Raw genomic sequence first — 23,408 nt, forward strand, 5'->3', positions numbered from 1 at the left:
CACTGCTTCTGTGTCGCGTCCGGACTCCCCCTCACACTGCGGCTTTCACTGACTCGCTGGACACTGGCTACAGGAACTTTAGTTGAGTGAGATACGAAGCTGTGTTTATGTTACGTTTATTCTTCGAGCAGCACTTCTACTATGCCCAAGGGCGAAGTCTTTTCGTTGTCTTTTTCACCATTCCAATTTATTTTCATAGAAGGTTCCGGGTTTCGTTTAAAAAAAAAAAAAAAAAAAAAAAAAAAAAAAAAAAAAAAAAAAAAGTGGCGCAATTGGTTAGCGCACGGTCTTTATAAGGCAGTAGCCGTGAGCAATGCCGGGGTTGTGAGTTCGAGCCTCACATGGGGCATACTTTTACCAATTGTTCCTTTTTTTATGTGCTCTCGTTGTGTCTTTAAATTTGCTTTTTTTTTACTGCTGTGTGGAAATGACCGAGGTGGTCAATCGGCGTTTTCAGTTTCAAGTTGGTTGATGTGGTGCATTCCAGGTACGGCTTTCCATGACGCACGGGTCGAATTACTTTAAATTTGAAGTTAAGGTTCTTGTTTTTACTAGTTTTTCTAGGGATGTTTTTTTCTTTTTTCTCTTTTCCCTTTTTTTTCCCCCGTATGTGTGCTGTCCCCTGCATACCAATACATTCCGTTGCATTACTTTGGAGGAATTTATTCATTTTTCATTTCGCATGTATGTTTCCACGTATTGGACCATCCGGAGGAACTACTTGCTCTTACGCAGGAATATCTGGATCAACGGGGGAACACCCACGTTCATTGTCATCGGGGGAGCTACATCAACTAATTGTAAAGCCACAGAAGCTCGCCAACGACGGCAATTATGGAGAGCGCAAGGCCGGGCTATAAGGGGAGTTGGGAGGCCCGACTAAAAAAAAAAAAAAAAAAAAAAAAAAAAAAAGTTGGTAGAGCGGTGGACTGTAGTGGAGGATTCACAGTTATCCATAGGTCGCTGGTTCAAATCCGGCCCAGAGGACTGTTTTTCTAATCTCAGGAGCAAAGAGGCTCCAGAGCATGCCCACTCGGTCAGAACCTCCCTATGTTTTAAACCTATTTTAAAGGAAATTCATTTGCTCAGCTTGTAATAGCTAGTTGATAATCATGGGATTCTTAGCCTTCGTAGGATAATGATATTTCTCCGAATTATCGTAAAATTGCTTGCTCTTACAGGCATTACTCGTTTAATGTGCTATATAGGTCACATCGTCGCACCAATATTCAGCCGTTTCATAGACGTCTCGTTTTTAACACAAACGTAGAAACTAAATCCCTGAGCCTATCGCTGATACTTCCTCGGCGAGAAACGCTTATTACAGAAAATTTAGACTAAACGAAGGTTCCACCGAGATTCGAACTCGGATCGCTGGATTCAGAGTCCAGAGTGCTAACCGTTACACCATGGAACCAGACACGAGTATGGGACGCGTAAATACATTTAGCAGTATTCTGACGTACTTCAGACACTTCCTACTTGCATTTTTTAACCTAATTGACACGATCGAGCATTATAAAACTTAATCTGGGCAATGTTTGCAGTTGCAGCCGATGACTGCATTTCCTGTGCGTCTATATGGGCGCGCTGAGTAGCAGTGTGTGGAAACGAAAGACAGGGACGGACGTAAAGCAATCAGAACGAACAGGAAAGTATGCAGAGCCTCTGGTAGCTCAGTTGGTAGAGCGGTGGACTGTAGTGGAGGATTCACAGTTATCCATAGGTCGCTGGTTCAAATCCGGCCCAGAGGACTGTTTTTCTAATCTCAGGAGCAAAGAGGCTCCAGAGCATGCCCACTCGGTCAGAACCTCCCTATGTTTTAAACCTATTTTAAAGGAAATTCATTTGCTCAGCTTGTAATAGCTAGTTGATAATCATGGGATTCTTAGCCTTCGTAGGATAATGATATTTCTCCGAATTATCGTAAAATTGCTTGCTCTTACAGGCATTACTCGTTTAATGTGCTATATAGGTCACATCGTCGCACCAATATTCAGCCGCTTCATAGACGTCTCGTTTTTAACACAAACGTAGAAACTAAATCCCTGAGCCTATCGCTGATACTTCCTCGGCGAGAAACGCTTATTACAGAAAATTTAGACTAAACGAAGGTTCCACCGAGATTCGAACTCTGATCGCTGGATTCAGAGTCCAGAGTGCTAACCGTTACACCATGGAACCAGACACGAGTATGGGACGCGTAAATACATTTAGCAGTATTCTGACGTACTTCAGACACTTCCTACTTGCATTTTTTAACCTAATTGACACGATCGAGCATTATAAAACTTAATCTGGGCAATGTTTGCAGTTGCAGCCGATGACTGCATTTCCTGTGCGTCTATATGGGCGCGCTGAGTAGCAGTGTGTGGAAACGAAAGACAGGGACGGACGTAAAGCAATCAGAACGAACAGGAAAGTATGCAGAGCCTCTGGTAGCTCAGTTGGTAGAGCGGTGGGCTGTAGTGGAGGATTCACAGTTATCCATAGGTCGCTGGTTCAAATCCGGCCCAGAGGACTGTTTTTCTAATCTCAGGAGCAAAGAGGCTCCAGAGCATGCCCACTCGGTCAGAACCTCCCTATGTTTTAAACCTATTTTAAAGGAAATTCATTTGCTCAGCTTGTAATAGCTAGTTGATAATCATGGGATTCTTAGCCTTCGTAGGATAATGATATTTCTCCGAATTATCGTAAAATTGCTTGCTCTTACAGGCATTACTCGTTTAATGTGCTATATAGGTCACATCGTCGCACCAATATTCAGCCGTTTCATAGACGTCTCGTTTTTAACACAAACGTAGAAACTAAATCCCTGAGCCTATCGCTGATACTTCCTCGGCGAGAAACGCTTATTACAGAAAATTTAGACTAAACGAAGGTTCCACCGAGATTCGAACTCGGATCGCTGGATTCAGAGTCCAGAGTGCTAACCGTTACACCATGGAACCAGACACGAGTATGGGACGCGTAAATACATTTAGCAGTATTCTGACGTACTTCAGACACTTCCTACTTGCATTTTTTAACCTAATTGACACGATCGAGCATTATAAAACTTAATCTGGGCAATGTTTGCAGTTGCAGCCGATGACTGCATTTCCTGTGCGTCTATATGGGCGCGCTGAGTAGCAGTGTGTGGAAACGAAAGACAGGGACGGACGTAAAGCAATCAGAACGAACAGGAAAGTATGCAGAGCCTCTGGTAGCTCAGTTGGTAGAGCGGTGGACTGTAGTGGAGGATTCACAGTTATCCATAGGTCGCTGGTTCAAATCCGGACCAGAGGACTGTTTTTCTAATCTCAGGAGCAAAGAGGCTCCAGAGCATGCCCACTCGGTCAGAACCTCCCTATGTTTTAAACCTATTTTAAAGGAAATTCATTTGCTCAGCTTGTAATAGCTAGTTGATAATCATGGGATTCTTAGCCTTCGTAGGATAATGATATTTCTCCGAATTATCGTAAAATTGCTTGCTCTTACAGGAATTACTCGTTTAATGTGCTATATAGGTCACATCGTCGCACCAATATTCAGCCGTTTCATAGACGTCTCGTTTTTAACACAAACGTAGAAACTAAATCCCTGAGCCTATCGCTGATACTTCCTCGGCGAGAAACGCTTATTACAGAAAATTTAGACTAAACGAAGGTTCCACCGAGATTCGAACTCGGATCGCTGGATTCAGAGTCCAGAGTGCTAACCGTTACACCATGGAACCAGACACGAGTATGGGACGCGTAAATACATTTAGCAGTATTCTGACGTACTTCAGACACTTCCTACTTGCATTTTTTAACCTAATTGACACGATCGAGCATTATAAAACTTAATCTGGGCAATGTTTGCAGTTGCAGCCGATGACTGCATTTCCTGTGCGTCTATATGGGCGCGCTGAGTAGCAGTGTGTGGAAACGAAAGACAGGGACGGACGTAAAGCAATCAGAACGAACAGGAAAGTATGCAGAGCCTCTGGTAGCTCAGTTGGTAGAGCGGTGGACTGTAGTGGAGGATTCACAGTTATCCATAGGTCGCTGGTTCAAATCCGGCCCAGAGGACTGTTTTTCTAATCTCAGGAGCAAAGAGGCTCCAGAGCATGCCCACTCGGTCAGAACCTCCCTATGTTTTAAACCTATTTTAAAGGAAATTCATTTGCTCAGCTTGTAATAGCTAGTTGATAATCATGGGATTCTTAGCCTTCGTAGGATAATGATATTTCTCCGAATTATCGTAAAATTGCTTGCTCTTACAGGCATTACTCGTTTAATGTGCTATATAGGTCACATCGTCGCACCAATATTCAGCCGTTTCATAGACGTCTCGTTTTTAACACAAACGTAGAAACTAAATCCCTGAGCCTATCGCTGATACTTCCTCGGCGAGAAACGCTTATTACAGAAAATTTAGACTAAACGAAGGTTCCACCGAGATTCGAACTCGGATCGCTGGATTCAGAGTCCAGAGTGCTAACCGTTACACCATGGAACCAGACACGAGTATGGGACGCGTAAATACATTTAGCAGTATTCTGACGTACTTCAGACACTTCCTACTTGCATTTTTTAACCTAATTGACACGATCGAGCATTATAAAACTTAATCTGGGCAATGTTTGCAGTTGCAGCCGATGACTGCATTTCCTGTGCGTCTATATGGGCGCGCTGAGTAGCAGTGTGTGGAAACGAAAGACAGGGACGGACGTAAAGCAATCAGAACGAACAGGAAAGTATGCAGAGCCTCTGGTAGCTCAGTTGGTAGAGCGGTGGACTGTAGTGGAGGATTCACAGTTATCCATAGGTCGCTGGTTCAAATCCGGCCCAGAGGACTGTTTTTCTAATCTCAGGAGCAAAGAGGCTCCAGAGCATGCCCACTCGGTCAGAACCTCCCTATGTTTTAAACCTATTTTAAAGGAAATTCATTTGCTCAGCTTGTAATAGCTAGTTGATAATCATGGGATTCTTAGCCTTCGTAGGATAATGATATTTCTCCGAATTATCGTAAAATTGCTTGCTCTTACAGGCATTACTCGTTTAATGTGCTATATAGGTCACATCGTCGCACCAATATTCAGCCGTTTCATAGACGTCTCGTTTTTAACACAAACGTAGAAACTAAATCCCTGAGCCTATCGCTGATACTTCCTCGGCGAGAAACGCTTATTACAGAAAATTTAGACTAAACGAAGGTTCCACCGAGATTCGAACTCGGATCGCTGGATTCAGAGTCCAGAGTGCTAACCGTTACACCATGGAACCAGACACGAGTATGGGACGCGTAAATACATTTAGCAGTATTCTGACGTACTTCAGACACTTCCTACTTGCATTTTTTAACCTAATTGACACGATCGAGCATTATAAAACTTAATCTGGGCAATGTTTGCAGTTGCAGCCGATGACTGCATTTCCTGTGCGTCTATATGGGCGCGCTGAGTAGCAGTGTGTGGAAACGAAAGACAGGGACGGACGTAAAGCAATCAGAACGAACAGGAAAGTATGCAGAGCCTCTGGTAGCTCAGTTGGTAGAGCGGTGGACTGTAGTGGAGGATTCACAGTTATCCATAGGTCGCTGGTTCAAATCCGGCCCAGAGGACTGTTTTTCTAATCTCAGGAGCAAAGAGGCTCCAGAGCATGCCCACTCGGTCAGAACCTCCCTATGTTTTAAACCTATTTTAAAGGAAATTCATTTGCTCAGCTTGTAATAGCTAGTTGATAATCATGGGATTCTTAGCCTTCGTAGGATAATGATATTTCTCCGAATTATCGTAAAATTGCTTGCTCTTACAGGCATTACTCGTTTAATGTGCTATATAGGTCACATCGTCGCACCAATATTCAGCCGTTTCATAGACGTCTCGTTTTTAACACAAACGTAGAAACTAAATCCCTGAGCCTATCGCTGATACTTCCTCGGCGAGAAACGCTTATTACAGAAAATTTAGACTAAACGAAGGTTCCACCGAGATTCGAACTCGGATCGCTGGATTCAGAGTCCAGAGTGCTAACCGTTACACCATGGAACCAGACACGAGTATGGGACGCGTAAATACATTTAGCAGTATTCTGACGTACTTCAGACACTTCCTACTTGCATTTTTTAACCTAATTGACACGATCGAGCATTATAAAACTTAATCTGGGCAATGTTTGCAGTTGCAGCCGATGACTGCATTTCCTGTGCGTCTATATGGGCGCGCTGAGTAGCAGTGTGTGGAAACGAAAGACAGGGACGGACGTAAAGCAATCAGAACGAACAGGAAAGTATGCAGAGCCTCTGGTAGCTCAGTTGGTAGAGCGGTGGACTGTAGTGGAGGATTCACAGTTATCCATAGGTCGCTGGTTCAAATCCGGCCCAGAGGACTGTTTTTCTAATCTCAGGAGCAAAGAGGCTCCAGAGCATGCCCACTCGGTCAGATCCTCCCTATGTTTTAAACCTATTTTAAAGGAAATTCATTTGCTCAGCTTGTAATAGCTAGTTGATAATCATGGGATTCTTAGCCTTCGTAGGATAATGATATTTCTCCGAATTATCGTAAAATTGCTTGCTCTTACAGGCATTACTCGTTTAATGTGCTATATAGGTCACATCGTCGCACCAATATTCAGCCGTTTCATAGACGTCTCGTTTTTAACACAAACGTAGAAACTAAATCCCTGAGCCTATCGCTGATACTTCCTCGGCGAGAAACGCTTATTACAGAAAATTTAGACTAAACGAAGGTTCCACCGAGATTCGAACTCGGATCGCTGGATTCAGAGTCCAGAGTGCTAACCGTTACACCATGGAACCAGACACGAGTATGGGACGCGTAAATACATTTAGCAGTATTCTGACGTACTTCAGACACTTCCTACTTGCATTTTTTAACCTAATTGACACGATCTAGCATTATAAAACTTAATCTGGGCAATGTTTGCAGTTGCAGCCGATGACTGCATTTCCTGTGCGTCTATATGGGCGCGCTGAGTAGCAGTGTGTGGAAACGAAAGACAGGGACGGACGTAAAGCAATCAGAACGAACAGGAAAGTATGCAGAGCCTCTGGTAGCTCAGTTGGTAGAGCGGTGGACTGTAGTGGAGGATTCACAGTTATCCATAGGTCGCTGGTTCAAATCCGGCCCAGATTACTGTTTTTCTAATCTCAGGAGCAAAGAGGCTCCAGAGCATGCCCACTCGGTCAGAACCTCCCTATGTTTTAAACCTATTTTAAAGGAAATTCATTTGCTCAGCTTGTAATAGCTAGTTGATAATCATGGGATTCTTAGCCTTCGTAGGATAATGATATTTCTCCGAATTATCGTAAAATTGCTTGCTCTTACAGGCATTACTCGTTTAATGTGCTATATAGGTCACATCGTCGCACCAATATTCAGCCGTTTCATAGACGTCTCGTTTTTAACACAAACGTAGAAACTAAATCCCTGAGCCTATCGCTGATACTTCCTCGGCGAGAAACGCTTATTACAGAAAATTTAGACTAAACGAAGGTTCCACCGAGATTCGAACTCGGATCGCTGGATTCAGAGTCCAGAGTGCTAACCGTTACACCATGGAACCAGACACGAGTATGGGACGCGTAAATACATTTAGCAGTATTCTGACGTACTTCAGACACTTCCTACTTGCATTTTTTAACCTAATTGACACGATCGAGCATTATAAAACTTAATCTGGGCAATGTTTGCAGTTGCAGCCGATGACTGCATTTCCTGTGCGTCTATATGGGCGCGCTGAGTAGCAGTGTGTGGAAACGAAAGACAGGGACGGACGTAAAGCAATCAGAACGAACAGGAAAGTATGCAGAGCCTCTGGTAGCTCAGTTGGTAGAGCGGTGGACTGTAGTGGAGGATTCACAGTTATCCATAGGTCGCTGGTTCAAATCCGGCCCAGAGGACTGTTTTTCTAATCTCAGGAGCAAAGAGGCTCCAGAGCATGCCCACTCGGTCAGAACCTCCCTATGTTTTAAACCTATTTTAAAGGAAATTCATTTGCTCAGCTTGTAATAGCTAGTTGATAATCATGGGATTCTTAGCCTTCGTAGGATAATGATATTTCTCCGAATTATCGTAAAATTGCTTGCTCTTACAGGAATTACTCGTTTAATGTGCTATATAGGTCACATCGTCGCACCAATATTCAGCCGTTTCATAGACGTCTCGTTTTTAACACAAACGTAGAAACTAAATCCCTGAGCCTATCGCTGATACTTCCTCGGCGAGAAACGCTTATTACAGAAAATTTAGACTAAACGAAGGTTCCACCGAGATTCGAACTCGGATCGCTGGATTCAGAGTCCAGAGTGCTAACCGTTACACCATGGAACCAGACACGAGTGTGGGACGCGTAAATACATTTAGCAGTATTCTGACGTACTTCAGACACTTCCTATTTGCATTTTTTAACCTAATTGACACGATCGAGCATTATAAAACTTAATCTGGGCAATGTTTGCAGTTGCAGCCGATGACTGCATTTCCTGTGCGTCTATATGGGCGCGCTGAGTAGCAGTGTGTGGAAACGAAAGACAGGGACGGACGTAAAGCAATCAGAACGAACAGGAAAGTATGCAGAGCCTCTGGTAGCTCAGTTGGTAGAGCGGTGGACTGTAGTGGAGGATTCACAGTTATCCATAGGTCGCTGGTTCAAATCCGGCCCAGAGGACTGTTTTTCTAATCTCAGGAGCAAAGAGGCTCCAGAGCATGCCCACTCGGTCAGAACCTCCCTATGTTTTAAACCTATTTTAAAGGAAATTCATTTGCTCAGCTTGTAATAGCTAGTTGATAATCATGGGATTCTTAGCCTTCGTAGGATAATGATATTTCTCCGAATTATCGTAAAATTGCTTGCTCTTACAGGCATTACTCGTTTAATGTGCTATATAGGTCACATCGTCGCACCAATATTCAGCCGTTTCATAGACGTCTCGTTTTTAACACAAACGTAGAAACTAAATCCCTGAGCCTATCGCTGATACTTCCTCGGCGAGAAACGCTTATTACAGAAAATTTAGACTAAACGAAGGTTCCACCGAGATTCGAACTCGGATCGCTGGATTCAGAGTCCAGAGTGCTAACCGTTACACCATGGAACCAGACACGAGTATGGGACGCGTAAATACATTTAGCAGTATTCTGACGTACTTCAGACACTTCCTACTTGCATTTCTTAACCTAATTGACACGATCGAGCATTATAAAACTTAATCTGGGCAATGTTTGCAGTTGCAGCCGATGACTGCATTTCCTGTGCGTCTATATGGGCGCGCTGAGTAGCAGTGTGTGGAAACGAAAGACAGGGACGGACGTAAAGCAATCAGAACGAACAGGAAAGTATGCAGAGCCTCTGGTAGCTCAGTTGGTAGAGCGGTGGACTGTAGTGGAGGATTCACAGTTATCCATAGGTCGCTGGTTCAAATCCGGCCCAGAGGACTGTTTTTCTAATCTCAGGAGCAGAGCATGCCCACTCGGTCAGAACCTCCCTATGTTTTAAACCTATTTTAAAGGAAATTCATTTGCTCAGCTTGTAATAGCTAGTTGATAATCATGGGATTCTTAGCCTTCGTAGGATAATGATATTTCTCCGAATTATCGTAAAATTGCTTGCTCTTACAGGCATTACTCGTTTAATGTGCTATATAGGTCACATCGTCGCACCAATATTCAGCCGTTTCATAGACGTCTCGTTTTTAACACAAACGTAGAAACTAAATCCCTGAGCCTATCGCTGATACTTCCTCGGCGAGAAACGCTTATTACAGAAAATTTAGACTAAACGAAGGTTCCACCGAGATTCGAACTCGGATCGCTGGATTCAGAGTCCAGAGTGCTAACCGTTACACCATGGAACCAGACACGAGTATGGGACGCGTAAATACATTTAGCAGTATTCTGACGTACTTCAGACACTTCCTACTTGCATTTTTTAACCTAATTGACACGATCGAGCATTATAAAACTTAATCTGGGCAATGTTTGCAGTTGCAGCCGATGACTGCATTTCCTGTGCGTCTATATGGGCGCGCTGAGTAGCAGTGTGTGGAAACGAAAGACAGGGACGGACGTAAAGCAATCAGAACGAACAGGAAAGTATGCAGAGCCTCTGGTAGCTCAGTTGGTAGAGCGGTGGACTGTAGTGGAGGATTCACAGTTATCCATAGGTCGCTGGTTCAAATCCGGCCCAGAGGACTGTTTTTCTAATCTCAGGAGCAAAGAGGCTCCAGAGCATGCCCACTCGGTCAGAACCTCCCTATGTTTTAAACCTATTTTAAAGGAAATTCATTTGCTCAGCTTGTAATAGCTAGTTGATAATCATGGGATTCTTAGCCTTCGTAGGATAATGATATTTCTCCGAATTATCGTAAAATTGCTTGCTCTTACAGGCATTACTCGTTTAATGTGCTATATAGGTCACATCGTCGCACCAATATTCAGCCGTTTCATAGACGTCTCGTTTTTAACACAAACGTAGAAACTAAATCCCTGAGCCTATCGCTGATACTTCCTCGGCGAGAAACGCTTATTACAGAAAATTTAGACTAAACGAAGGTTCCACCGAGATTCGAACTCGGATCGCTGGATTCAGAGTCCAGAGTGCTAACCGTTACACCATGGAACCAGACACGAGTATGGGACGCGTAAATACATTTAGCAGTATTCTGACGTACTTCAGACACTTCCTACTTGCATTTCTTAACCTAATTGACACGATCGAGCATTATAAAACTTAATCTGGGCAATGTTTGCAGTTGCAGCCGATGACTGCATTTCCTGTGCGTCTATATGGGCGCGCTGAGTAGCAGTGTGTGGAAACGAAAGACAGGGACGGACGTAAAGCAATCAGAACGAACAGGAAAGTATGCAGAGCCTCTGGTAGCTCAGTTGGTAGAGCGGTGGACTGTAGTGGAGGATTCACAGTTATCCATAGGTCGCTGGTTCAAATCCGGCCCAGAGGACTGTTTTTCTAATCTCAGGAGCAAAGAGGCTCCAGAGCATGCCCACTCGGTCAGAACCTCCCTATGTTTTAAACCTATTTTAAAGGAAATTCATTTGCTCAGCTTGTAATAGCTAGTTGATAATCATGGGATTCTTAGCCTTCGTAGGATAATGATATTTCTCCGAATTATCGTAAAATTGCTTGCTCTTACAGGCATTACTCGTTTAATGTGCTATATAGGTCACATCGTCGCACCAATATTCAGCCGTTTCATAGACGTCTCGTTTTTAACACAAACGTAGAAACTAAATCCCTGAGCCTATCGCTGATACTTCCTCGGCGAGAAACGCTTATTACAGAAAATTTAGACTAAACGAAGGTTCCACCGAGATTCGAACTCGGATCGCTGGATTCAGAGTCCAGAGTGCTAACCGTTACACCATGGAACCAGACACGAGTATGGGACGCGTAAATACATTTAGCAGTATTCTGACGTACTTCAGACACTTCCTACTTGCATTTTTTAACCTAATTGACACGATCGAGCATTATAAAACTTAATCTGGGCAATGTTTGCAGTTGCAGCCGATGACTGCATTTCCTGTGCGTCTATATGGGCGCGCTGAGTAGCAGTGTGTGGAAACGAAAGACAGGGACGGACGTAGAGCAATCAGAACGAACAGGAAAGTATGCAGAGCCTCTGGTAGCTCAGTTGGTAGAGCGGTGGACTGTAGTGGAGAATTCACAGTTATCCATAGGTCGCTGGTTCAAATCCGGCCCAGAGGACTGTTTTTCTAATCTCAGGAGCAAAGAGGCTCCAGAGCATGCCCACTCGGTCAGATCCTCCCTATGTTTTAAACCTATTTTAAAGGAAATTCATTTGCTCAGCTTGTAATAGCTAGTTGATAATCATGGGATTCTTAGCCTTCGTAGGATAATGATATTTCTCCGAATTATCGTAAAATTGCTTGCTCTTACAGGCATTACTCGTTTAATGTGCTATATAGGTCACATCGTCGCACCAATATTCAGCCGTTTCATAGACGTCTCGTTTTTAACACAAACGTAGAAACTAAATCCCTGAGCCTATCGCTGATACTTCCTCGGCGAGAAACGCTTATTACAGAAAATTTAGACTAAACGAAGGTTCCACCGAGATTCGAACTCGGATCGCTGGATTCAGAGTCCAGAGTGCTAACCGTTACACCATGGAACCAGACACGAGTATGGGACGCGTAAATACATTTAGCAGTATTCTGACGTACTTCAGACACTTCCTACTTGCATTTTTTAACCTAATTGACACGATCGAGCATTATAAAACTTAATCTGGGCAATGTTTGCAGTTGCAGCCGATGACTGCATTTCCTGTGCGTCTATATGGGCGCGCTGAGTAGCAGTGTGTGGAAACGAAAGACAGGGACGGACGTAAAGCAATCAGAACGAACAGGAAAGTATGCAGAGCCTCTGGTAGCTCAGTTGGTAGAGCGGTGGACTGTAGTGGAGGATTCACAGTTATCCATAGGTCGCTGGTTCAAATCCGGCCCAGAGGACTGTTTTTCTAATCTCAGGAGCAAAGAGGCTCCAGAGCATGCCCACTCGGTCAGAACCTCCCTATGTTTTAAACCTATTTTAAAGGAAATTCATTTGCTCAGCTTGTAATAGCTAGTTGATAATCATGGGATTCTTAGCCTTCGTAGGATAATGATATTTCTCCGAATTATCGTAAAATTGCTTGCTCTTACAGGCATTACTCGCTTAATGTGCTATATAGGTCACATCGTCGCACCAATATTCAGCCGTTTCATAGACGTCTCGTTTTTAACACAAACGTAGAAACTAAATCCCTGAGCCTATCGCTGATACTTCCTCGGCGAGAAACGCTTATTACAGAAAATTTAGACTAAACGAAGGTTCCACCGAGATTCGAACTCGGATCGCTGGATTCAGAGTCCAGAGTGCTAACCGTTACACCATGGAACCAGACACGAGTATGGGACGCGTAAATACATTTAGCAGTATTCTGACGTACTTCAGACACTTCCTACTTGCATTTCTTAACCTAATTGACACGATCGAGCATTATAAAACTTAATCTGGGCAATGTTTGCAGTTGCAGCCGATGACTGCATTTCCTGTGCGTCTATATGGGCGCGCTGAGTAGCAGTGTGTGGAAACGAAAGACAGGGACGGACGTAAAGCAATCAGAACGAACAGGAAAGTATGCAGAGCCTCTGGTAGCTCAGTTGGTAGAGCGGTGGACTGTAGTGGAGGATTCACAGTTATCCATAGGTCGCTGGTTCAAATCCGGCCCAGAGGACTGTTTTTCTAATCTCAGGAGCAGAGCATGCCCACTCGGTCAGAACCTCCCTATGTTTTAAACCTATTTTAAAGGAAATTCATTTGCTCAGCTTGTAATAGCTAGTTGATAATCATGGGATTCTTAGCCTTCGTAGGATAATGATATTTCTCCGAATTATCGTAAAATTGCTTGCTCTTACAGGCATTACTCGTTTAATGTGCTATATAGGTCACATCGTCGCACCAATATTCAGCCGTTTCATAGACGTCTCGTTTTTAACACAAACGTAGAAACTAAATCCCTGAGCCTATCGCTGATACTTCCTCGGCGAGAAACGCTTATTACAGAAAATTTAGACTAAACGAAGGTTCCACCGAGATTCGAACTCGGATCGCTGGATTCAGAGTCCAGAGTGCTAACCGTTACACCATTTTTTTTTTTTTTTTTATTTTTCAGACGCCTTAACCACTTTTTTTTTTATTTTTGTTTATTTTTTTTTTATTTTTTAAAGGAGAATAGAAGATTAACAGCATGAGGCGGGTGGAGGCAAAACGGGCAGGGGTCTGAGACTTGAGGCCTGGCCGTGATGTCTCCCCCCAGTCCCGTTGCTGTTGCTTCATTATAATATTCTTGACGGAGTATGGAAGCTATGCTTTGTGTTCATCCTACTCCTGAACCGATTGATCCTGCATTTTAGACAAAAAATTTAGTTGATGTTGAGGCATTAGCAATTGAAGCTGATAGCTTGTAGCGTGTGCGGTATTTATTTAGTAGATATATATTATTCCCACTGCTTCTTGACAACAAAAAACATGCCTCTTTGTAGCAGAAAAGTAATCATGAAGCAATGGATGCTGATTGTGTATGTTTGGTTGCTCATGTTCTAGTTTTTTTTTTATATTAGTTTGTTTGTTTTATTTTCGCTTTTTTTTTTCTTGTAAGGGAAAGAAACTTCATTGAATGCAAAAAATAAGTGTTATGGTAAGGCACTATTGCCATAGCCTTATTGTCTTCTTGATAGGTATAATAATAATAAAAAAAAGGAGAAAAATCCTCTTCCATTAAAAGAATGAGACTTCCATATCTGTACCCTACGATGGTGATTTTTTGTTGTTTCGTGTTCTTATTTTTTTTTGCTTTTTAACGTTTTTTTTCCGGCTTCTGCTGTGGAAACGAAACAAAATAGCCTTCTGAGTTAGCAGAGTATAATTGATGGTTATATGAAGCTGGAAGATTGTAATTTTTTCTTTTTCCTGGTTTTTAGAAAAACAAGCGTCCATTCGCTTAAAGAAATGATGTGTGTTTATCTCAGCCGCATGTCAACCAATGCCCAGTCGCTCAAATACTATTTTTAGCATATTGCCGTAGTTCTTCTTGTGATCTTTATATGTCAGGGCTCTATAAAAAGCAAATTTCAAGTTCACGTAAAACTCAATGGAATTGTCAGATCCTAGGTGATTAATTACGTAGTTCACATAGTGTCCCATTAACCAGTGGACGGAGTTGTTTTTTGCTGCGGGAAAATAGCGAGTCTGAGGCCTGAGGAATGTCACAGGGGGAAAATTTTCTATCGAAGACCTCGTAAGAAATGCAAGTTGTTCTCTAATCCAATTGCAGATTTGTAGATTCCCACCGCACGTTAATCTGTGCACTAACGTATCGATCAGTTTGCATTTAAGACATAGATTCGTTTCGCCAATGCCGATTGCATGTAGCCTTTCATTAGTGCTGATGGTCCCATTCACTGTTTTATACCATGTTGATTTGACGTCGGATGGAAGACCACGCATATGAATATTTTCCCATATGGCGTCCCAATCAAAATGTGGGTATTTGCTTTCTAATTTGTTTCTCCCCTCCATTTTCCTTCGATGACACAGAATATCGCGGGCCGTGATCCGTCGTGAGTTGATTATGGCATTGCCAAGATAGCTGAGTTCCACGAAATATACTCGAACGTGCTGGAGCCGGTTATTGATTTTTTGCACATTCACCGGTGGCTGTAGACTTGCAGGCCTGACAACTTCAAATAATTTAGTTGTGATGCTGTCAGCGTGGTCGCTAAGGATAGTGGCGGTCCTTTTTATAAAAAGTGCAGACGCCTTATTTCGAATGTCAACTAAACCTAAACCTCCTTTCCTGGGATCTAAGGTCGCTGTTGTTGCAGCTACTCGGAATATTTCACCTCTCCACAGATAACTGGCAATGGTAGACATTATCTGTTTTCCAATCATTTTTGGTAACGGGAAGATCTGCGCTGTAAAGTAACCTTTGGAGAGGAGGCAGTTGTTAATGAAAAGTACCCTCTGAAACTGGTTCATATTACGGGAAAGGTTTTCTCTTGTTATTCCAAGAATTTGTCCTGACGTATTTCTCCAATTGATAGCTGCCATTTTCAATGGACAAGGCGTCAGCGTTATTCCCAGTGCTTTGCACTGGGTGACTTTTGTCGCCCAGGCTATTGTGGTGTGTTGAAAACCCCGGAGGTTTAAAAGTTTGCTTTTGTTTGCGTTGAGACTCGCTCCGGAGACGCTACAGTACTTCTTAATTAGTATGTCCAATTTCGAAATGTCTTCGGCATTACGCACTACGACTCCGACATCATCGGCATAGGCGTTTATAACAGTTCGGTGAGCAGATAATGTGAGGCCAGTCAGGGTGACATGAACACTGCGGAGAAAAGGCTCTAAAGACAGCACGAAGAGGAGCATTGAGAGGGGGCTGCCTTGAGGCACGCCACGCCTGATCTGGATCTGCTTTGTCCTCTGGCTGTTGACTGAGATACAAGCGCTGATTCCTGTTGCAATATTTCTAATCACACTTAGGACGCGCTCATTAAAACCTATTTTCTTCAGTGTGGCATTAAGGAATCTATGATCCACACGATCAAAAGCTTTCTGGAAGTCAATAAACATGATAGCACATTTCATATTGGTCACAGCAGTGATTGCAATTACATCTCTATATTCAGCTATGCTTTTAAAAATACTCCTATTAGGAACACATGACTGGTATGGGCTTACTATCTTTGTAGCGAGCTGTGAGAGTCTGTTGTTTATAATTCTGCCGATGATTTTATAATCAGAGTTTAACAGAGAGATAGGACGAAAGTTATTAAGGTTTGTTTTTGCAGGAGTTTTTGGAATGAGTACTATTGTACTCTCTTTAAAGACAGAAGGTATCTGTTTTCCCTGAAGTACCTCGTTTGTGATTCGGGTAAACATGTCACCAATCAAAGGCCAGTATCGTATATAAAATTCAACAGGCAAACCATCCGGTCCCGGTGATTTCTTCAAAGGAGACTTGCAGATGGTTCTGTAGATTTCTTCGTTAGGACACTCGACGAGAAGGTTTTCGTTTTCCTCGTCCGACACCTGAGGAGCTATGGAACTAAGGTAATCATCGAAGGACTCTTCACATACAGGACTGACTGAGTATAGGTCTTCGTAATACTTGTGCACTGCATTGACGATGTCTCTCTGAGTCGTGAGTGTCTCGCCATTTTCAGACTGAAGTCCATCGATGAAGGTGCGTCTCCTATTTCTTTCGTGCCTCAGTAGATGGTACAAGGAAGCATGTTCATCCTCCACGACTGTTTTAGCCTTTGATTTTATTTGCAGACCCTCCATCTGCTGTCTTTGAATGCTGAGCAATTTGGCCTTGGTTCGCTTGATATCTATCAGACGGATGTTGGAAGTGTCTGCCTGCTCGTATAGATTTCGCAGCATGGTGTAATAAAATTCTATGGAATTTTTCAAGTCTTTCGATCGTTGTGCACCATAATGGATGAGAACTTTTCGCAGTTTAGGCTTTGCCCTGTTGCACCACCAGTCTAGTACTGAGACATGCCTGTTTACGGAGCGGAGGCACATCGCCCACGCTTCTGTCAAACTTTCCTCGAGTCCGTCTTCCTGCATCAGTGACATGTTAAGGTGCCATTGACTTCTGAAACGACGAGTAGGTTGCGCAGTAAGGCTGACGGTAGCAAGCACGGCACTATGATCAGAAAAGTAGACAGGAGTCGTCTCCGCTTTAATGAAAGAGCTGACTAGACTTTGCGATATGTAGAGTCTGTCAATCCTACTTCGTGATTGAGGACCGACATATGTGAAAGCCACAAATGTGGGAGACGTTATTTCCCAAGCATCTTTAAGCTGTAAAACAGTGACAAAACGCTTCAATTCATTGCAGTTATTAAAATTTGGAACCTGGTCTTTTTTATTGATCACACAATTAAAATCACCGCCGATTATAAGATCCGTTGGGTTTTTCCGCAATAAATAAATGATCTCGTCTTTAAAGAACTGTGCTCTTGCCATTCTATTGGATGTGCCGGAAGGGGCATACAGATTGATAAGAGTAAAACCAAAGACTTTTATACCTATCGCTCTGCCGGATTCCAATCTTTCAATATCTGTGACAGGGATCCCCTCCCTGACTAAAATTGCTGTCCCTATGTTAGTGTCAAGCGAGACATTTGAAATAGACAAATATCCTGGCACTGTAAGGTTCGGGAGAACAACTTCTTGTAGGAAAACAATGTCCGTCCCTGACTCATATAGGTACTCTTTGAGCGCCGCAATTTTAGTCGTCGATGTAATCCTGTTAATATTGATAGTTGCAAAAGTATACGCCTGGGACATTTAGTTTACATAAAAATGTACATAAAGGAATAAAAAAAATTTGTAAAATAATGAGAAAAACAGGGAGCTGTGTCGCTTCTAGAAGGGATAAAATATTCCACTTCAACAAGCACCTGCAAGAATAATCTACAGAAAAATACCTATGAGTATGGAAAATACATGAACCACTGCGTTTGGTTCCTCCGAAAAATGACTAAGACAATAGGACAATCAGAACATAAAGCGGTTCAACGATATTTTTTCCCCTTTTTTTTTTTGTTGAAATGTGATCCTCAGTTTGGTGGAGTATTCCTAAGTTCTCGGGTTTTAGTTTTGCAGAGAGGCTTTCCATCACTAATGGTACTTGAAGGTACATCCTTAGGTTTTTCCGTAATAATTTCATACAGGACATTCTTGGCCGTTGCGTCATCTTTTCCAGGTTGTTGTTTGCTTTGGTTACGGGAAGCTTTGAGATTAGGTTGCGGTTTGAGTCTACGTCTTTGGACATCGTGGGTCAACGCACCGTCCTTCGCGTTGTCTATCTTCACCACCGTTGAGACCGAAGCTGCCTCAACAGTGTCCTGTTCATGACGTCCACTTCCTTGTCCTTCCGGCACTAACTCCAGGGCACTGACTGAATCGGTTGGTTGGGGGTCGGTGAGTTCGTGAATGCGGTTCTGCTCCGTCACCTCATGGGGTTCGGAGTGCGGCACGTCCGTCGCCGCGACAACCGTTACTGCTTCGCCTCCGTGGTCGGTTGGTACCTGTGCGGCAGCCGACAGCGGTTGGGTTGTCTTAGCCGCTGTCGTCATTTCCATACATGTACTGTCTGTTTCCTCTAACACATCTGCGTCACACTGCTTCTGTTTGCGGGTGGAGGGGGAGTGTCGGGAGGACTCGCCGTCCGAGCCGTCATCAGTCACCTCCAACGGTCGTTTCTTATTCTGAAGATCGCATTCGGGAACAGAAGGGTGACTTGTTATTACTTGCAGAGGTGGGAACTCTGTGTTAGTTACAGCGGGCATTGTAGAAGTACCTGCACCACTGTCATTAGCAGAAGGAGGGGAGTTGCTGCTTGGTAAGACGTCGCTAAGGGTCAATTTTTGACGCTGTGTTAGATTATTCCGGAGGACAAAAACACGGCGTGGACAATCTTGTCTGAAATGACCCGTCTCGTTACAAATATTACACGTACGCTCCTGTCCAGAATAAACAACATGTGCTTTATGACCTGCAACAGATATATGGGACGGAATATTGGCTTTCACCTCCATTTCGACGGACCTAATGCCATTATAACACTGTATCTTGTACAGCTTCGACCATCTTTCGTTATAGATGGATTTAACTTCCCCATATTTAGATAGAGCGTCTTTGATCAACTGATTGTCAACTTCGATAGGAACGTTCAAAATCCTCACATTGGTGTACATGATATCAGCTTTTCGTACAGAAACATTACTTGTTGAACCATCTCGATGAACAAATTCAACAGAATTACCCCATTTTGCAATTAACTTATCGACAGTCACGGAGTTCAGAAATTTAACATAAACACAGTATTTTTCAGCATCTAACTGCGTGGTGTGAACAGAGTCAGAATTGATACAGATTACCTCGGTGAGCCAGTCATGGATCTCCAGTGCAGTGGGTTGGACCGGCCGGGTTTCCTTCTCGAACGAGAAGACTAACGTATTCTTCCTGACGGTGTCAGACATGATCTTCTGTGCCGACGAAATTCCGGTACAAACCGAAATCGCGACGAAGAACGAAACGGAGAATGGACAATAACACTTCACAAACACTTATCAGGACCACCAAATGCAATAACACTACGAAAATGCACAGACAGCTGTACGGAAACACAAAACACCGGCGATTGCGCTAGCGTGTGCGGAGCAAGCAACAAGCACGTCCGACCGCGGCGACGGCTAAAGCCAGAATGGTCCATGGAACCAGACACGAGTATGGGACGCGTAAATACATTTAGCAGTATTCTGACGTACTTCAGACACTTCCTACTTGCATTTTTTAACCTAATTGACACGATCGAGCATTATAAAACTTAATCTGGGCAATGTTTGCAGTTGCAGCCGATGACTGCATTTCCTGTGCGTCTATATGGGCGCGCTGAGTAGCAGTGTGTGGAAACGAAAGACAGGGACGGACGTAAAGCAATCAGAACGAACAGGAAAGTATGCAGAGCCTCTGGTAGCTCAGTTGGTAGAGCGGTGGACTGTAGTGGAGGATTCACAGTTATCCATAGGTCGCTGGTTCAAATCCGGCCCAGAGGACTGTTTTTCTAATCTCAGGAGCAAAGAGGCTCCAGAGCATGCCCACTCGGTCAGAACCTCCCTATGTTTTAAACCTATTTTAAAGGAAATTCATTTGCTCAGCTTGTAATAGCTAGTTGATAATCATGGGATTCTTAGCCTTCGTAGGATAATGATATTTCTCCGAATTATCGTAAAATTGCTTGCTCTTACAGGCATTACTCGTTTAATGTGCTATATAGGTCACATCGTCGCACCAATATTCAGCCGTTTCATAGACGTCTCGTTTTTAACACAAACGTAGAAACTAAATCCCTGAGCCTATCGCTGATACTTCCTCGGCGAGAAACGCTTATTACAGAAAATTTAGACTAAACGAAGGTTCCACCGAGATTCGAACTCGGATCGCTGGATTCAGAGTCCAGAGTGCTAACCGTTACACCATGGAACCAGACACGAGTATGGGACGCGTAAATACATTTAGCAGTATTCTGACGTACTTCAGACACTTCCTACTTGCATTTTTTAACCTAATTGACACGATCGAGCATTATAAAACTTAATCTGGGCAATGTTTGCAGTTGCAGCCGATGACTGCATTTCCTGTGCGTCTATATGGGCGCGCTGAGTAGCAGTGTGTGGAAACGAAAGACAGGGACGGACGTAGAGCAATCAGAACGAACAGGAAAGTATGCAGAGCCTCTGGTAGCTCAGTTGGTAGAGCGGTGGACTGTAGTGGAGGATTCACAGTTATCCATAGGTCGCTGGTTCAAATCCGGCCCAGAGGACTGTTTTTCTAATCTCAGGAGCAAAGAGGCTCCAGAGCATGCCCACTCGGTCAGATCCTCCCTATGTTTTAAACCTATTTTAAAGGAAATTCATTTGCTCAGCTTGTAATAGCTAGTTGATAATCATGGGATTCTTAGCCTTCGTAGGATAATGATATTTCTCCGAATTATCGTAAAATTGCTTGCTCTTACAGGCATTACTCGTTTAATGTGCTATATAGGTCACATCGTCGCACCAATATTCAGCCGTTTCATAGACGTCTCGTTTTTAACACAAACGTAGAAACTAAATCCCTGAGCCTATCGCTGATACTTCCTCGGCGAGAAACGCTTATTACAGAAAATTTAGACTAAACGAAGGTTCCACCGAGATTCGAACTCGGATCGCTGGATTCAGAGTCCAGAGTGCTAACCGTTACACCATGGAACCAGACACGAGTATGGGACGCGTAAATACATTTAGCAGTATTCTGACGTACTTCAGACACTTCCTACTTGCATTTTTTAACCTAATTGACACGATCGAGCATTATAAAACTTAATCTGGGCAATGTTTGCAGTTGCAGCCGATGACTGCATTTCCTGTGCGTCTATATGGGCGCGCTGAGTAGCAGTGTGTGGAAACGAAAGACAGGGACGGACGTAAAGCAATCAGAACGAACAGGAAAGTATGCAGAGCCTCTGGTAGCTCAGTTGGTAGAGCGGTGGACTGTAGTGGAGGATTCACAGTTATCCATAGGTCGCTGGTTCAAATCCGGCCCAGAGGACTGTTTTTCTAATCTCAGGAGCAAAGAGGCTCCAGAGCATGCCCACTCGGTCAGAACCTCCCTATGTTTTAAACCTATTTTAAAGGAAATTCATTTGCTCAGCTTGTAATAGCTAGTTGATAATCATGGGATTCTTAGCCTTCGTAGGATAATGATATTTCTCCGAATTATCGTAAAATTGCTTGCTCTTACAGGCATTACTCGCTTAATGTGCTATATAGGTCACATCGTCGCACCAATATTCAGCCGTTTCATAGACGTCTCGTTTTTAACACAAACGTAGAAACTAAATCCCTGAGCCTATCGCTGATACTTCCACGGCGAGAAACGCTTATTACAGAAAATTTAGACTAAACGAAGGTTCCACCGAGATTCGAACTCGGATCGCTGGATTCAGAGTCCAGAGTGCTAACCGTTACACCATGGAACCAGACACGAGTATGGGACGCGTAAATACATTTAGCAGTATTCTGACGTACTTCAGACACTTCCTACTTGCATTTTTTAACCTAATTGACACGATCGAGCATTATAAAACTTAATCTGGGCAATGTTTGCAGTTGCAGCCGATGACTGCATTTCCTGTGCGTCTATATGGGCGCGCTGAGTAGCAGTGTGTGGAAACGAAAGACAGGGACGGACGTAAAGCAATCAGAACGACCAGGAAAGTATGCAGAGCCTCTGGTAGCTCAGTTGGTAGAGCGGTGGACTGTAGTGGAGGATTCACAGTTATCCATGGGTCGCTGGTTCAAATCCGGCCCAGAGGACTGTTTTTCTAATCTCAGGAGCAGAGCATGCCCACTCGGTCAGAACCTCCCTATGTTTTAAACCTATTTTAAAGGAAATTCATTTGCTCAGCTTGTAATAGCTAGTTGATAATCATGGGATTCTTAGCCTTCGTAGGATAATGATATTTCTCCGAATTATCGTAAAATTGCTTGCTCTTACAGGCATTACTCGTTTAATGTGCTATATAGGTCACATCGTCGCACCAATATTCAGCCGTTTCATAGACGTCTCGTTTTTAACACAAACGTAGAAACTAAATCCCTGAGCCTATCGCTGATACTTCCTCGGCGAGAAACGCTTATTACAGTAAATTTAGACTAAACGAAGGTTCCACCGAGATTCGAACTCGGATCGCTGGATTCAGAGTCCAGAGTGCTAACCGTTACACCATGGAACCAGACACGAGTATGGGACGCGTAAATACATTTAGCAGTATTCTGACGTACTTCAGACACTTCCTACTTGCATTTTTTAACCTAATTGACACGATCGAGCATTATAAAACTTAATCTGGGCAATGTTTGCAGTTGCAGCCGATGACTGCATTTCCTGTGCGTCTATATGGGCGCGCTGAGTAGCAGTGTGTGGAAACGAAAGACAGGGACGGACGTAAAGCAATCAGAACGAACAGGAAAGTATGCAGAGCCTCTGGTAGCTCAGTTGGTAGAGCGGTGGACTGTAGTGGAGGATTCACAGTTATCCATAGGTCGCTGGTTCAAATCCGGCCCAGAGGACTGTTTTTCTAATCTCAGGAGCAAAGAGGCTCCAGAGCATGCCCACTCGGTCAGAACCTCCCTATGTTTTAAACCTATTTTAAAGGAAATTCATTTGCTCAGCTTGTAATAGCTAGTTGATAATCATGGGATTCTTAGCCTTCGTAGGATAATGATATTTCTCCGAATTATCGTAAAATTGCTTGCTCTTACAGGCATTACTCGC

The 23,408-nt window shown here is 43.4% G+C and overlaps 41 non-coding genes across 41 annotated transcripts; 21 read left to right on the top strand and 20 right to left on the bottom strand.

The window, feature by feature from the left end:
- Positions 1 to 1,345: 1,345 nt before the first annotated feature.
- Trnaq-cug lies at positions 1,346 to 1,417 on the bottom strand. Its single transcript has one exon. It is a non-coding gene; the product is annotated as a tRNA-Gln (tRNA).
- A 248-nt stretch (positions 1,418 to 1,665) lies between these two features.
- On the top strand, positions 1,666 to 1,754 carry Trnay-gua. Its single transcript is given in 2 exon segments — positions 1,666 to 1,702; positions 1,719 to 1,754. It is a non-coding gene; the product is annotated as a tRNA-Tyr (tRNA).
- A 358-nt stretch (positions 1,755 to 2,112) lies between these two features.
- Positions 2,113 to 2,184, bottom strand: Trnaq-cug. Its single transcript has one exon. It is a non-coding gene; the product is annotated as a tRNA-Gln (tRNA).
- A 248-nt stretch (positions 2,185 to 2,432) lies between these two features.
- On the top strand, positions 2,433 to 2,521 carry Trnay-gua. The gene is given in 2 exon segments: positions 2,433 to 2,469; positions 2,486 to 2,521. It is a non-coding gene; the product is annotated as a tRNA-Tyr (tRNA).
- A 358-nt stretch (positions 2,522 to 2,879) lies between these two features.
- On the bottom strand, positions 2,880 to 2,951 carry Trnaq-cug. The gene has a single exon. It is a non-coding gene; the product is annotated as a tRNA-Gln (tRNA).
- Positions 2,952 to 3,199: 248 nt separating this feature from the next.
- On the top strand, positions 3,200 to 3,288 carry Trnay-gua. Its single transcript is given in 2 exon segments — positions 3,200 to 3,236; positions 3,253 to 3,288. It is a non-coding gene; the product is annotated as a tRNA-Tyr (tRNA).
- A 358-nt stretch (positions 3,289 to 3,646) lies between these two features.
- Positions 3,647 to 3,718, bottom strand: Trnaq-cug. The gene has a single exon. It is a non-coding gene; the product is annotated as a tRNA-Gln (tRNA).
- Positions 3,719 to 3,966: 248 nt separating this feature from the next.
- Trnay-gua lies at positions 3,967 to 4,055 on the top strand. Its single transcript is given in 2 exon segments — positions 3,967 to 4,003; positions 4,020 to 4,055. It is a non-coding gene; the product is annotated as a tRNA-Tyr (tRNA).
- Positions 4,056 to 4,413: 358 nt separating this feature from the next.
- Positions 4,414 to 4,485, bottom strand: Trnaq-cug. The gene has a single exon. It is a non-coding gene; the product is annotated as a tRNA-Gln (tRNA).
- A 248-nt stretch (positions 4,486 to 4,733) lies between these two features.
- Trnay-gua lies at positions 4,734 to 4,822 on the top strand. The gene is given in 2 exon segments: positions 4,734 to 4,770; positions 4,787 to 4,822. It is a non-coding gene; the product is annotated as a tRNA-Tyr (tRNA).
- A 358-nt stretch (positions 4,823 to 5,180) lies between these two features.
- Trnaq-cug lies at positions 5,181 to 5,252 on the bottom strand. Its single transcript has one exon. It is a non-coding gene; the product is annotated as a tRNA-Gln (tRNA).
- Positions 5,253 to 5,500: 248 nt separating this feature from the next.
- On the top strand, positions 5,501 to 5,589 carry Trnay-gua. The gene is given in 2 exon segments: positions 5,501 to 5,537; positions 5,554 to 5,589. It is a non-coding gene; the product is annotated as a tRNA-Tyr (tRNA).
- A 358-nt stretch (positions 5,590 to 5,947) lies between these two features.
- Positions 5,948 to 6,019, bottom strand: Trnaq-cug. Its single transcript has one exon. It is a non-coding gene; the product is annotated as a tRNA-Gln (tRNA).
- A 248-nt stretch (positions 6,020 to 6,267) lies between these two features.
- Positions 6,268 to 6,356, top strand: Trnay-gua. Its single transcript is given in 2 exon segments — positions 6,268 to 6,304; positions 6,321 to 6,356. It is a non-coding gene; the product is annotated as a tRNA-Tyr (tRNA).
- A 358-nt stretch (positions 6,357 to 6,714) lies between these two features.
- On the bottom strand, positions 6,715 to 6,786 carry Trnaq-cug. Its single transcript has one exon. It is a non-coding gene; the product is annotated as a tRNA-Gln (tRNA).
- A 246-nt stretch (positions 6,787 to 7,032) lies between these two features.
- Positions 7,033 to 7,123, top strand: Trnay-gua. Its single transcript is given in 2 exon segments — positions 7,033 to 7,071; positions 7,088 to 7,123. It is a non-coding gene; the product is annotated as a tRNA-Tyr (tRNA).
- Positions 7,124 to 7,481: 358 nt separating this feature from the next.
- On the bottom strand, positions 7,482 to 7,553 carry Trnaq-cug. Its single transcript has one exon. It is a non-coding gene; the product is annotated as a tRNA-Gln (tRNA).
- Positions 7,554 to 7,801: 248 nt separating this feature from the next.
- Positions 7,802 to 7,890, top strand: Trnay-gua. Its single transcript is given in 2 exon segments — positions 7,802 to 7,838; positions 7,855 to 7,890. It is a non-coding gene; the product is annotated as a tRNA-Tyr (tRNA).
- A 358-nt stretch (positions 7,891 to 8,248) lies between these two features.
- Positions 8,249 to 8,320, bottom strand: Trnaq-cug. The gene has a single exon. It is a non-coding gene; the product is annotated as a tRNA-Gln (tRNA).
- A 248-nt stretch (positions 8,321 to 8,568) lies between these two features.
- On the top strand, positions 8,569 to 8,657 carry Trnay-gua. Its single transcript is given in 2 exon segments — positions 8,569 to 8,605; positions 8,622 to 8,657. It is a non-coding gene; the product is annotated as a tRNA-Tyr (tRNA).
- A 358-nt stretch (positions 8,658 to 9,015) lies between these two features.
- On the bottom strand, positions 9,016 to 9,087 carry Trnaq-cug. Its single transcript has one exon. It is a non-coding gene; the product is annotated as a tRNA-Gln (tRNA).
- A 248-nt stretch (positions 9,088 to 9,335) lies between these two features.
- On the top strand, positions 9,336 to 9,424 carry Trnay-gua. Its single transcript is given in 2 exon segments — positions 9,336 to 9,372; positions 9,389 to 9,424. It is a non-coding gene; the product is annotated as a tRNA-Tyr (tRNA).
- Positions 9,425 to 9,771: 347 nt separating this feature from the next.
- On the bottom strand, positions 9,772 to 9,843 carry Trnaq-cug. Its single transcript has one exon. It is a non-coding gene; the product is annotated as a tRNA-Gln (tRNA).
- Positions 9,844 to 10,091: 248 nt separating this feature from the next.
- Trnay-gua lies at positions 10,092 to 10,180 on the top strand. Its single transcript is given in 2 exon segments — positions 10,092 to 10,128; positions 10,145 to 10,180. It is a non-coding gene; the product is annotated as a tRNA-Tyr (tRNA).
- Positions 10,181 to 10,538: 358 nt separating this feature from the next.
- On the bottom strand, positions 10,539 to 10,610 carry Trnaq-cug. The gene has a single exon. It is a non-coding gene; the product is annotated as a tRNA-Gln (tRNA).
- Positions 10,611 to 10,858: 248 nt separating this feature from the next.
- On the top strand, positions 10,859 to 10,947 carry Trnay-gua. Its single transcript is given in 2 exon segments — positions 10,859 to 10,895; positions 10,912 to 10,947. It is a non-coding gene; the product is annotated as a tRNA-Tyr (tRNA).
- Positions 10,948 to 11,305: 358 nt separating this feature from the next.
- Positions 11,306 to 11,377, bottom strand: Trnaq-cug. The gene has a single exon. It is a non-coding gene; the product is annotated as a tRNA-Gln (tRNA).
- A 248-nt stretch (positions 11,378 to 11,625) lies between these two features.
- On the top strand, positions 11,626 to 11,714 carry Trnay-gua. The gene is given in 2 exon segments: positions 11,626 to 11,662; positions 11,679 to 11,714. It is a non-coding gene; the product is annotated as a tRNA-Tyr (tRNA).
- A 358-nt stretch (positions 11,715 to 12,072) lies between these two features.
- Positions 12,073 to 12,144, bottom strand: Trnaq-cug. The gene has a single exon. It is a non-coding gene; the product is annotated as a tRNA-Gln (tRNA).
- A 248-nt stretch (positions 12,145 to 12,392) lies between these two features.
- Trnay-gua lies at positions 12,393 to 12,481 on the top strand. Its single transcript is given in 2 exon segments — positions 12,393 to 12,429; positions 12,446 to 12,481. It is a non-coding gene; the product is annotated as a tRNA-Tyr (tRNA).
- Positions 12,482 to 12,839: 358 nt separating this feature from the next.
- Positions 12,840 to 12,911, bottom strand: Trnaq-cug. Its single transcript has one exon. It is a non-coding gene; the product is annotated as a tRNA-Gln (tRNA).
- Positions 12,912 to 13,159: 248 nt separating this feature from the next.
- On the top strand, positions 13,160 to 13,248 carry Trnay-gua. The gene is given in 2 exon segments: positions 13,160 to 13,196; positions 13,213 to 13,248. It is a non-coding gene; the product is annotated as a tRNA-Tyr (tRNA).
- Positions 13,249 to 20,057: 6,809 nt separating this feature from the next.
- Trnay-gua lies at positions 20,058 to 20,146 on the top strand. Its single transcript is given in 2 exon segments — positions 20,058 to 20,094; positions 20,111 to 20,146. It is a non-coding gene; the product is annotated as a tRNA-Tyr (tRNA).
- A 358-nt stretch (positions 20,147 to 20,504) lies between these two features.
- Positions 20,505 to 20,576, bottom strand: Trnaq-cug. The gene has a single exon. It is a non-coding gene; the product is annotated as a tRNA-Gln (tRNA).
- A 248-nt stretch (positions 20,577 to 20,824) lies between these two features.
- Trnay-gua lies at positions 20,825 to 20,913 on the top strand. Its single transcript is given in 2 exon segments — positions 20,825 to 20,861; positions 20,878 to 20,913. It is a non-coding gene; the product is annotated as a tRNA-Tyr (tRNA).
- Positions 20,914 to 21,271: 358 nt separating this feature from the next.
- On the bottom strand, positions 21,272 to 21,343 carry Trnaq-cug. The gene has a single exon. It is a non-coding gene; the product is annotated as a tRNA-Gln (tRNA).
- A 248-nt stretch (positions 21,344 to 21,591) lies between these two features.
- Trnay-gua lies at positions 21,592 to 21,680 on the top strand. The gene is given in 2 exon segments: positions 21,592 to 21,628; positions 21,645 to 21,680. It is a non-coding gene; the product is annotated as a tRNA-Tyr (tRNA).
- Positions 21,681 to 22,038: 358 nt separating this feature from the next.
- Trnaq-cug lies at positions 22,039 to 22,110 on the bottom strand. Its single transcript has one exon. It is a non-coding gene; the product is annotated as a tRNA-Gln (tRNA).
- A 248-nt stretch (positions 22,111 to 22,358) lies between these two features.
- Positions 22,359 to 22,447, top strand: Trnay-gua. The gene is given in 2 exon segments: positions 22,359 to 22,395; positions 22,412 to 22,447. It is a non-coding gene; the product is annotated as a tRNA-Tyr (tRNA).
- A 347-nt stretch (positions 22,448 to 22,794) lies between these two features.
- On the bottom strand, positions 22,795 to 22,866 carry Trnaq-cug. The gene has a single exon. It is a non-coding gene; the product is annotated as a tRNA-Gln (tRNA).
- Positions 22,867 to 23,114: 248 nt separating this feature from the next.
- Positions 23,115 to 23,203, top strand: Trnay-gua. Its single transcript is given in 2 exon segments — positions 23,115 to 23,151; positions 23,168 to 23,203. It is a non-coding gene; the product is annotated as a tRNA-Tyr (tRNA).
- The last annotated feature ends 205 nt before the right edge of the window (positions 23,204 to 23,408 follow it).

This window comes from Schistocerca americana, unplaced genomic scaffold, assembly GCF_021461395.2.
Source record: "Schistocerca americana isolate TAMUIC-IGC-003095 unplaced genomic scaffold, iqSchAmer2.1 HiC_scaffold_204, whole genome shotgun sequence".
NCBI classification, from domain to species: Eukaryota; Metazoa; Arthropoda; class Insecta; order Orthoptera; family Acrididae; genus Schistocerca; species Schistocerca americana.